This window comes from Anneissia japonica, unplaced genomic scaffold (assembly GCF_011630105.1).
Source record: "Anneissia japonica isolate Jap-2015-1 unplaced genomic scaffold, ASM1163010v1 scaffold288004_len88128_cov121, whole genome shotgun sequence".
In the NCBI taxonomy this organism is placed as follows: domain Eukaryota; kingdom Metazoa; phylum Echinodermata; class Crinoidea; order Comatulida; family Comatulidae; genus Anneissia; species Anneissia japonica.
In genome coordinates this window covers 30,776-42,215 of record NW_022697403.1, presented here as the reverse complement: position 1 = coordinate 42,215, position 11,440 = coordinate 30,776, and the positions used below count along the sequence as shown (strand labels likewise).

The 11,440-nt window shown below is 34.3% G+C and overlaps 1 pseudogene; it reads left to right on the top strand.

Moving 5' to 3' along the window:
* The first annotated feature begins 1,635 nt into the window (after positions 1-1,635).
* The window catches only part of LOC117102229, a 40,177-nt pseudogene continuing 30,372 nt past the window's right edge, over positions 1,636-11,440 (top strand).

The following is an 11,440-nucleotide window of genomic DNA, read 5'->3' as shown; positions in this document are numbered from 1 at the left end:
GTATTATTTTCCTGACGACGATTGAATCAACTCAATGGAATCGTCTAGATCGTCATAAATGTATATTTTTATATACCGAGGATTATTTATAATTTATCTATATTTTATTTATTTGGTCTATTTTTTGTTTATCATTAATTTATATTTGTATTGTATACGGTACTAAGGTACAGTATATTTATTATTTATTCATGCAGGTATTTTATTTATCCTCTTTATAATTTGATTATCTGTTTGTATGTAAAGTATATGTTATATCCTGTTCATTATTTTTTGTGATCACTATATTTATATTATGTTTATTACTATAATTTTATTTCATTGTCTGAATAGGTGAGTTTTATGAACGGACAGGACCATTGTTGCATGATGGAAACGCGTCAGTATTCGTGACGCGTCACATAGTGACGGAAACCAACAGGTATGCGCAGAAACTCATCCAAAATGCAGGTAATTCAGCTCATTCCTCATTGAGTTGAGAGACTGGCATGACACGGACATACAAGAGGTAGGCCTACATGCTTATATTGCTTTAATTTTAGGATTTGGATTCGATAGACGAGGCAAGTATGAATCACATTGGTCATCCCATTGGTTCGTAGAGCAGCCTGGAGGTCAGTTTTGTCTAGGAATAGATATATGCTATTGCTTAGGTGTTTACACATTTCAGATGATGTTGATGTTGCTCCTGCCCGAGACCATCCAGACTACGACAAAGGATACAAGGTAAGATTTGTTATAGAATCACCTTGTTACTAACTTTCAATCTGCTTTCAGTCTAGCCTAGAGAGGTTTCAGTAGCTGAGAGTGTCATTGCTTTCAAAGGTAAGGTTGGGTTCATGACATATCATCCGAAGAAGCCACACAAACGGGGAATGACTGCTTGGACATTGTTCGATGCCAGAACAGGTTATGTCTACAACCAGAAGCTGCGTGTCAAGTTAGGAGGACGAGCCGCCACTGGGCGAACAGTTACTGGCCTGTATGAGGTTATTGCAGGTAAGAATCACCAATTATTTTTCTTCTCCAGAACTTTTTACTCAGTTACAGGATACAGGTTGCGGTGCATGGTACACTGAGAGGACAGTAAACTTTCAAAAAGCAATGAAGGATATAAGATTTTGATACATGCATGGTAGATATGTTTCCTCCTTATAGTGTAGGTGAGTACAAGTGCTGTCTCTTATACACATCTAGATGTGTATAAGAGACAGGACTAGATATGTAAATAAATGTCTGAATAATTACTGTATGTATGTAGGCCTATGTATGTATATAAACATTTTACATGTTTTCAAGGGGCAAACAATGTTTGCAACCTATTATCTCTGCTATGATCATCAACCTTGACGTAGTAGCAGGGCTTGAGTGTCTCTAATCCACTGGAGGCCAGACCAATGGTGATCAATTTTGGATATAATTATTATGTTTACAGATCACAAGCAAAACAATTTATTGATTGTTCATATACACATTTCAAACAAAAAAAAGTAAAATTATTTACTATATATCAAAATAAAGCCCAATCCATAATTAACATTTTATATTATTTGTATACATTGATGTCTTGAAATAATACATATAACTGACGAAGGAAATCAGTTGACAAATACAACTCGCCAACAAAATTGTTTCATGATATGGTGAATTTTCATTTTCACCTTTCATACAGAAAAAAAAAAATCATAAAATTGTATACTATATTTCAAAAGAAAGCCCATTTCAAAAGGAACATTTGTTTTTAGAAACATTTTTTTTTCTCAAATCAAAAGAAAGTGTTCAAAAATGCATAAGAAGAGAAGTGACTCGGTAATGGAAAAATTAATCCAGTTCTATATGGTAGCTGCCCCTCGGAATTCGGTATTTTAAAGGTTAAAACTCACAAGCTATGGAGAGTACCTTTATGAACATCTTACTCTATTTTGCCCCTCAGTTGAGGGTAAGTACGGTACTTCTCAAGAATATTTGTTTTTCTGATACTGAAGATTCATGCCACAGCAATAATATAAATATGTTTAGAGATCATATTATAGTAAAACTTTATAATTAAAAAGAATAAATTAAAGTAGGCATAATTTTTTTTAAATTTTTTTTTTAATTGCATGGCAATAAGATAACACCAAAAGTTACAATTTATAGAATTAATTGTAAGAAATGCATTATATGAAGTATTGAAATTGTTGGTAAGTTTATATTGCCATTTCTGACTCGATTGAACTCAAAGCAACTCAACTTGGTAGCAACCACAATCACGCAACCATGCATAATGCAAGCGACTACAAGATACAAGAAAATTGGCTTCGAAAGTTCAGAGAAGGGTTGCCATACATGGCAATTCTTGAAATATTTTAGATTGATATCTAACAACGATAATCGGTTATTAAAATAGTATTTACTATCAAAATATTATTTTAAAAAGGTTCACTTTTCTTGTTAAAAATTTAAGTTAAAAATGAGAATGAATTTGGCACAAAAGAGTTTTTTTGTAATGACAGTTTGTTATGTGTGGGAGATGGAGTTTTAAAAAGTGAAGGAGTGTTGGGACAACTTTAGTTGCCCTGAGTGCATTTGTGATTTCCTACTGTAGATACTCTCCAACTCATTGCTATGCAATGCTACCATAATTTCATACGACATTACCAATTTGAGTTGCTGGGTCACTAATATTGCACAATAAATTTCAATTGCTTGTAATTTACATTGTAGTGCAGCAAAGTGAACGTTGATGCGACTGAGAGCAACTGGCATTTCTTTCGTTGCTTTAGGTCACCTCACAGAGTGCTTATGTCCCATCACAATTATGACTCACATTTGTCAACCAGTTTTCAAGAGCAGTAGATTAAGTTGCAAGGGTGACATCAGTTTTGCTAAAATCCATTCTTCCAAAGGTTATTTAATTCGTATGTTTGGAAGTGTATTTTTTTCTCTGTTGTATAGCACGTTTAATGTCAGCTGTAAACCAAGAAGTTTGTTTTAATGATGTTTTTATTCTTATTAAATTTTAAGAATTTGGAGGCAACATTGGAGAAGATACAGTTTTAGATTTCATTGATGGTGGTGGTAATGTTTTAGTAGCTGCAGGTTCAAGTATAGGTGAGTGCAAGGACAGTAAACTTTCAAAAAGCAATGAAGGATATAAGATTTTGATACATGCATGGTAGATATGTTTCCTCCTTATAGTGTAGGTGAGTACAAGTGCAGTAAACATAATAAAACAGTAAAAAATATACGATTGTGATATGGAAGTGTATTTCTAACTTCCGTTTCCTCATTTTCTTGAAATTCTTGAGTTGAAAATTTTATATTGGATGATTTACATTGCTTGAAATAAGGGTACAGTATTGTATTGCATTGTTGTTGTGGTGTACCCCGTTTAGGCAAGACTTTTTTATACCTTGTTTCGCAAAGTTATTTTTTTTAAAGATCATCAGATTTGCGGGAAAAAAAATAAAAATATAATGTTGTTTTCTTATTTAGCAAATAGTTTTGCCAAAAAACTCCAGATGGAGGAGAAAATAAAAATAAAATGTTATAAAGTGTATGTAAACAGTGGAGTATTGGAAAGGTAAAATGCTTTAAATTTATATAAGTAGGAAGAAATATACATATTTTATTTTTGGAGATTTCAATACAGCAGCAGGTGTAATAAAATAAAGAAAAACTTTTAATTTTCTGAAATTTATGTTTGTTTGTTTTTTTTGTGGTGGAAGGTGTGCTAATTGGCAAAAAATAAAAAATGAAATCATTATTTTTGGCGGGCAGCGTGTTTGCAAAACAAGGTATTAAGTCTCGCCTTAATAGGAATTGATAAATGCCTTACAGTACCAGTATGGTTATTGTGAGGGAAAATGCATAATTTCTTATATATTTTGGGGCTGTTTATTTTGGTCAGTATCTCGTCTTCCATCAAGAAAAAAAAATATATTTGTGTTTAATAAATTGAATAGGTTTATATTTAAATCCTTTGGTTACAGGTGACCCTATAAAGGAAATTGGAAGTAATTGTGGTGTTGAATTGATGAGGAAAACACAGCTGTAATAGATCAGCTTAACTTTGACGTCAAAGATGAAGGCTTGCTGAGTATATGAAATTGAAAGTAGGGAGCTTTTGATTGCACGACGACGGTAGGACTTAAAAACGTAATGACGTCACTAAATGTCATCTGCGCATGCGAGAACGTTAAGTTCTGTCCGTTACGTGGATTCTAGGCCACAATTCGGCCAAATCTATGAATGCAGAGTACGTAGGACGCCCTGTTGGGCGGTCATGCATGAGTGATTCTGTTCTAGTGTCGCGTCATCGTGCAAATCGAAAGCTCACTATTCATAGCTTTAGGAGTGTCACTGATTGAACTTAAACTGCTTCAGAATATGCAGATAAAATTGGAAAAAATATGTTTATAGTGGCCAGCTCACCTCATGTATTTTGCAATATGGTACATTGCCAACAAGTCTGAAAAGTAAAACTGGTTCAGCTTTGCTGATGGCATCGATGACAAATTAGGAAGTGTTCCATGTCGTGTCAAGATCAGTTTCAGTATATAGCAATTGCAGTAGCAATTTTACAAAACTAGGCTTAAGAACGAAAATGATAATAGTAATCTTCCTTTTTAATTTAAAGTTTTATCGTATTAAATTTCATTGTTAATGTCAATTCTTATAATAATAATTTTATTATGACAATAATTATCTTCCATTTTATGTAATTTTTGTTCTATTGCCATTCCCTCGTGTAATTGTAACTTGCAATTTGGCTATTGACCACGAATTGTTACAAACGAAGAACTTGTACTTGAATTTGAATAAAGTGAAATATAAATATCGGTAGTTTAATATATTTTTTTTTTATCCTTTTGTAGCATACATTGATCGTAGCTGATCCCTCGAACATCATAGAATCTAAAACCATTGTAGGAGATAAGAAATTAAATCCGATTTTATTCAAGGGTGTTGGGTAAGTATACAGTAGTAATATTAAAATGAAAGGTTGTATTTCCACAAAATACTATGCTAACAGGAGACCGAATCCCTAGACCACCCTCCAAGTTCACCCTCCAATTAGGGCCCAAACGTGGCCCCAATTTGGAGGGTGAACTTGTATAAGACATTAAAGAACACTAATTTGAAGAAAGTGAAATATATCTATTTATTAACACTATGTATTTTCATAATTTTAGAATGACTGCCGACCCGGAGAACCCCCTGGTAATGGATATCTTACACGGTACTTCTTCCTCATACTCCCACAATCCTTCTGATGACATCGTCGACTATCCACACGCTGTTGGTAAGAACACACAGTTCATCACTGCCCTCCAGGCCCGCAACAATGCTCGCGTTGTGTTCTCTGGTTCCTTGGAGTTTTTCAGCGATGCTTACTTCCAGTCTGCCGTTCAAAAGGCCGTTGCAGGCTCTGAAAGGTACATTCCATTGTACTTTTTAATTTTCATCTCAATCATAGGATGATAAGTGTATGTATATTTATGATTTAATACACAAGTCTAATTATTGCATTAATAGTAAGCAAATTATGCACTTTTTTTTTTCATTTAAAATTTATACAGGTATTCAATTCAGGGATTCATCTTTATTCTGCATGAATTTCAATACTGTAAAGCCCCTTATTTTCGTAACCCTTAATTTTCTGGATAAAACGATGGTCACAAAAATTAAGCTATTGTACTTAAAAAAGCTGAAAAATATTTCAAATTGCAAAATTGCAAAAATAAGGTTTTACAGTGTATTATTAGGGAGTTTTCGCTGCACGACGTTAACCTTAACGTTAACAGATGACGTCATAATATATTCATCTTGCGTTGTGGAGTACGTTAATTTCAGGATTTTACGTGCTCGACGGACGTTAGTTACGGGTTTGCACATGCATATTTTTTTATTTGTTTACAAAAGGGGCAGAGTTATCGCGTTGCAAGTTGGGTACTAACGTTAAAGTTAAGGTAACATTGTGCGGCGAAAACTAACTAATGGTTGCAGAGTTGGTTTTAAGTCCGAAAACTTTTTCTAGTGGGTCTTTTTAGTGTTGTAGTGTAAGAGCAATCTCTTGCTCTTTGCTGAAGAGTATACTACCTGTACATTCTTGCACATGGGCCATGTTGCACAGAGGGACTATGAACTTGATTGAATCAGGGATCCAGTGGTCTCCATGATTGCCAAACACAGTGGCTACCACAAATTTAGTTGACTAAGATATAATGCTCTCTTTGAAATCGTTATCCCTAGACAATAATATCGGCAGATTTTTAGTTACACTATTTGTTTGTTTTTTTCAAATAGATTTGCTAAGTCTGGCAACCAAGACCTTGCATATGCTCTCTCTCAATGGGTGTTCAAGGAGAAGGGCGTACTTCGTGTCACCGGTGTTAGCCATCATATTGTCGGACAAAAGACACCCCCAGCTGCTTACACCATTGAAGATCATGTGGTAAGGCCTTTCTATTTCATAGCTTGCCTTAATACATTTGCTTATGAGGCCAAAAAAAAAATATTGTTTTGCCAAAGCACAGTGAAATTAAAAACTTATAATCAGTCCGTTTTCGTTATTTTATTTTTTTTTTATACTGCTGGTACTATGTCAGTAGACCTTTTGCTCAATTTCAGGGTCTGAAATTCATGTTACTTAGGCTTTAAATTGCTTTTATTTTTAAGCTTGAAAACTGGCCTTTGAAACATCATACTGCACAAGTAACAATCTTCTTCTGGCGATACGTCATTACGAACAAACTTTTCTAACTAATAATCCAAATAACCTTTCTTTAAAATATGAATATTGATTGTTAGAGCCTCAAGCATGGTCAAAAGCTAAGGCAGGGGATGACCTTTCGGTAGCTGGGAGTGTTGTCCTTAAGTTTATGATTGATACATGTGGCAAAGACAAACCAAACCAGTCACTCGTCGCAAATCCTGTTTCAGAGATTATGACCCAAAATCTATTTTATTTTATTTCACCTTTATATATCATGCTATGTTGTTATTTTCCCCATTTTCAATGTTAAAACAACAATTTTCAAGGATTTAGTGATGGTTTCTGCCTGAGAAATGCCTGAAATCATAAACTTTGAAGGCTGATTTCTCAAATATGCATGAATTTCAAGGTATTAAAATAGTCAAGCTTACCACCGAACTCTGATGAAGAATTTTAACTCCCTGAATTACAAATTTTGACAATTTAGAAATCTTTTTGTCTGTATTTTGGAGTGTAATCTTCCTAAGCCTCTAACTGTTCCTGTTTGCAGTTTAAATGTTTTTTTTAAATTTAAGTGATAGAGAAAAAAAATAATTATTTGTAAAATAATGATTTTTTTTTTTTTAGGAATACAGTATACTAAGCTTGTGGCCGGACAGTGGAAGCCATTTGATTCTAATGATGTACAACTGGAATTTGTCCGTATTGACCCATTTGTCCGCACATCACTTAAAAGCAAAAGTATGTAATAAATAGAGCTATAGGCCTATAGCTAAGGTGATAAGAGTGAAGTGTTAAAAGATAATAAAAACATGCTTCTAAATAACAGTATTGTGAAATTATGAAAAAAATTTAAAAAATAAATTATTTCCAATTATTGTTTTATTTTATAAATATTTTTTGATGAATAATTTTTAAAATAAATTATTGAATCCTGAGTCAGTAGTCAGAATACAAACACATCTCCACATCAGCACAAATTATTCCTTTACAAAATAAATCTAAAATTGAATTTATTGACGAAGAACTTTGGAAGATAAAAATAATATAAAATTTTACATGAAGGGGCGGGCCCCTAGGCGCCTCGCCGTGTTCAGTCACCCATTCCCCACTACACACCGTCCCATTCCCCACTATGCACCGTACCATGAATAGCCTCACGAGGAATAGCCTCACGAGGAATAGCCTCGCGAGGTAAAATCTATAATTTATAGTTTTCTGCATAGCCTTCCAAGGTCGTGCGAAAATTGCGTATTGTGTGTTTCAAATATTAAGATGATTTTTTAAAAAATATGAAAAATTACTATGATATAGGACGATTTGGTATCAAAATTTTTCTTTATTTTCTCATCTGTCTCAACGTGTAGAGGGCGCAGGTCACCGAAAAAAACAGAAAGTTGAAAAGTTCAACGATCATGTTGAGGGTTCATTTTCATTTTTGTAAACACACAAGATATCGTCAAGCGTAATTGAAAGCACATGATTTGCTTTCAGCCACAAAAAATCAATTTTACGCGGAAATATGTCGATATAATAACCAAATCTAGTACAGTATTTTGAAAATATATTTATAGTATGAAAGTCTCAGAATAGTTATTTTCTGAAAATAAAGTGTGTTTATAGGTGATTTTATTCACCACCAGTATTGACGCCGACACCTCGATCAAGGCGATCATGTTACAAAAACAACGATCAAATTACAAATTGCTAATTACCCTAAACTTAGAAATTGATTATAAATGGAAGATGGAATATTTTCTCTACACATATTCTTTTAACTTACATGCACACTAAACCGCGCATACGATTTTTAAATAATTATTGTTAATTAATTGCATAATTAATTACGATCGTCCCTGGTGACCTCGGGCCACATTAATGCGGGCCTAGGGGTTGATCGGTTAAACAAAATCCACAGATCTTTTTAAATATCAACTTCCAATATACCAGGATTTATATTTATATATTCGCCTTGCAAACTTTGTCTTGGTTTTCATTCAATCTTTGCATTTCAGTTTATTGTAGTTTTTTTTTTTCTTTCAGATGGAAGATTCTCTACTAAATTTAAGCTTCCTGATGTTTATGGAGTGTTCCAGTTTAAGGTGGACTACAATCGAATTGGCTTCACTCATTTGTACAGTACTACACAGGTGAATATGTAGATGTTATTACATGTTTTAGTTCTTATTGTTTGCTCTTGCAGTATATTATTTTATTTTGGTTCAGCTATAGTTAAGCTGATAAAAGGTGTAGGACTGACAATATTATCCTTAAAACTTTTTTTTAAACCAATTATACAGTATATACTTGTATAGAAACATATGTCATTGCTTTATCTATGTCATATTTTTTCTAAATGATTACTTTGTACAAAAAGAGAGATATGTAAGAATGAAGCAAATCCCAACTGGAATTCTGCCGTATACTGTAGATCCCAGGTGGACAAATTTCTTGCCAACAGTGATTTCTTGTGGGTGTGGTTAATTAATTAAAGTCGCTATGTGTGCAGCTAGAAAACATCTTGTTTCTTATGGCCTGACGATCTGTAAAATGTAATATTAAAGCTGAGTATAAAGCTCAGCTTTAAAACAGCAGTGTATGACGGCTTTTGGAAGCACACTGGAAACACCAACATTTTGAATGAGGCCCTCCGTGCTAAATAAAAAGTCAGCTTTGACCCTTCGACCCACTTTCATGCCCACCCTGCTTTAGATGATAACCAACTGGGTCACTGGGGTCTTTGGGTGAATTTTGGTCTGATTTAGAAGCAATTCTTCACTTGAAACAAATAGGATGTGAAGTTGTAGTATGAAAAGAAAACACACCTTGTGCCTTTGGAATTAAACAACAGGATATCCAAAGTTACTTACTTTTTTTATAGTAAATGTTAGGATATATTGTATTACCTAAAATGTTTATTCTGTGCCAGGATAAATGTAGATTGTAATACCTGTTGTGAAAATAATGGAGTTAGCTCCACATTTCTTCAAAATCAAAAGGTACTGCGTTTGATTTGATTTATTACATATCCACAAAGAACATTACATAAAATGAGCAAGCATTAAAAATACAAGGTACAAGTTAGAATTAACTAATTCAACGTGGATAACTAAGTAAAGTTTTAAACAAATGTAAAACGTATTTGCATTTGGGTCCATAACAAGAAGTAAAGTAAAACAAAATGCCTCATGCTGTAGAACAGAGATGCTTCTGAACTAGGGTTTTAGAACTATATGCACTATTGATGGTCTTAATATGCTCTATATTGATTGCATTATAATATATATAAAGTTGATTGCCATATGCCATTCAGACATGGTATCTCAAAATTGTATCTTCAGTTTTGATTGTATTGTTTAACATTTGTCAAAAATATCATACCTGCCAACTGTCCCGATTTAACCGGGATCGATCGTCCCGATTTCGAATGTCAAAACACCAAAAAATCGGGAGTTCCCTAATTTTAGAATTTCAAAAAAAAAAATTTACATTGTAAGAATTATCCACTACTTACCAATGTGATGAATGGGATATTAGTCCGTAGCTCCCCAGGTGTAATCCCACTCCACCTCACGCTGTGAATTAACAATCCGATCAGCCAACTGGGTGGGTCTCTTTAGGGACGAACCGCTGTATTGTCTATTTTTAGCTGCAGCTGTGGAACATGTGAGTCTTTATGCTGTGAATCCCCTGTGAATTAATGATCTGATCATCCCACTGGGCGAGTCTCTGTAGGGAAGAACCGTGGTGTTGTCTATTTTTAGCCGCATTTAGCGAGCTGTTTTTTTTTAGCGACAGTAAACAACAAAAGAATTTACAAGGATGGGCTTTGTGTTCAACTTCATGTGTCTGTTCTAAGCAATTAAAAAAATTTCAAGTCGGCAGAATTCAGAGGCAGTTTCTTTATTTTTTGTGAGCATTTGTTAAATTTACTGACCTAGGCCTAGGCCTACTCACACAATTTTCTGGGAATTTACCCGGGGAAATTCTTGCAGGTGAAGTTAGTTGGGCGTAAAGTCGGGGGTGGGATTATACCTGAGGTGGGACTATACCTCTGGAACTACAGTAGTATTTCATAGCAATAGTGCACTGACTGTGAGAGGGTTTTCTCTATTGTTGCATCATCTTGTCAGCACTCTAGCTGTTTAATAGCTCTATGGGTGGGCCGCACAACAAGGCACTGACTCGCGTATCAAGGCGAATGGAGGCGTGCGTGGGAAGACGTTCAAACTTTTCATTGAACTTTTTGTCACGTCGAACGATCTTAGAAGGGAAAACAGTGCAAGGTAAAAATGAAGCAAGCAACAGATAATATATACGGACAAATAAAAACATTTGCGGACAACCAAAGTTTCCATCTAGGTTGACCGCCAGACAACTTATTTCCTTATTTCGAACACTGGGTTGGGGCGTCCCTATTTTTGATATTCCAATGTTGGCAGGTATGAAATATTGTTGTAAAATGTGTCCTGGTTAATTCATTATGTCGTCTTAATGCTTTATTGTGTGAAAAAAAGTGCATATAGGATTTTCCTACTTTCTCACCCCTGTTTGCTTTTAAGACAGTTATTTTTCATTATAATAACTTGCAAATAAATTTTACTTAAAAGAATTTTAACTAATATAACAACCTTTCCTTTTTTCCAGGTGTCCGTACGACCGTTTGAGCATACTCAGTTTGAGCGCTTCATTCCGTCAGCTTATCCATATTACAGTAGTGCGTTTTCCATGATGGTTGGC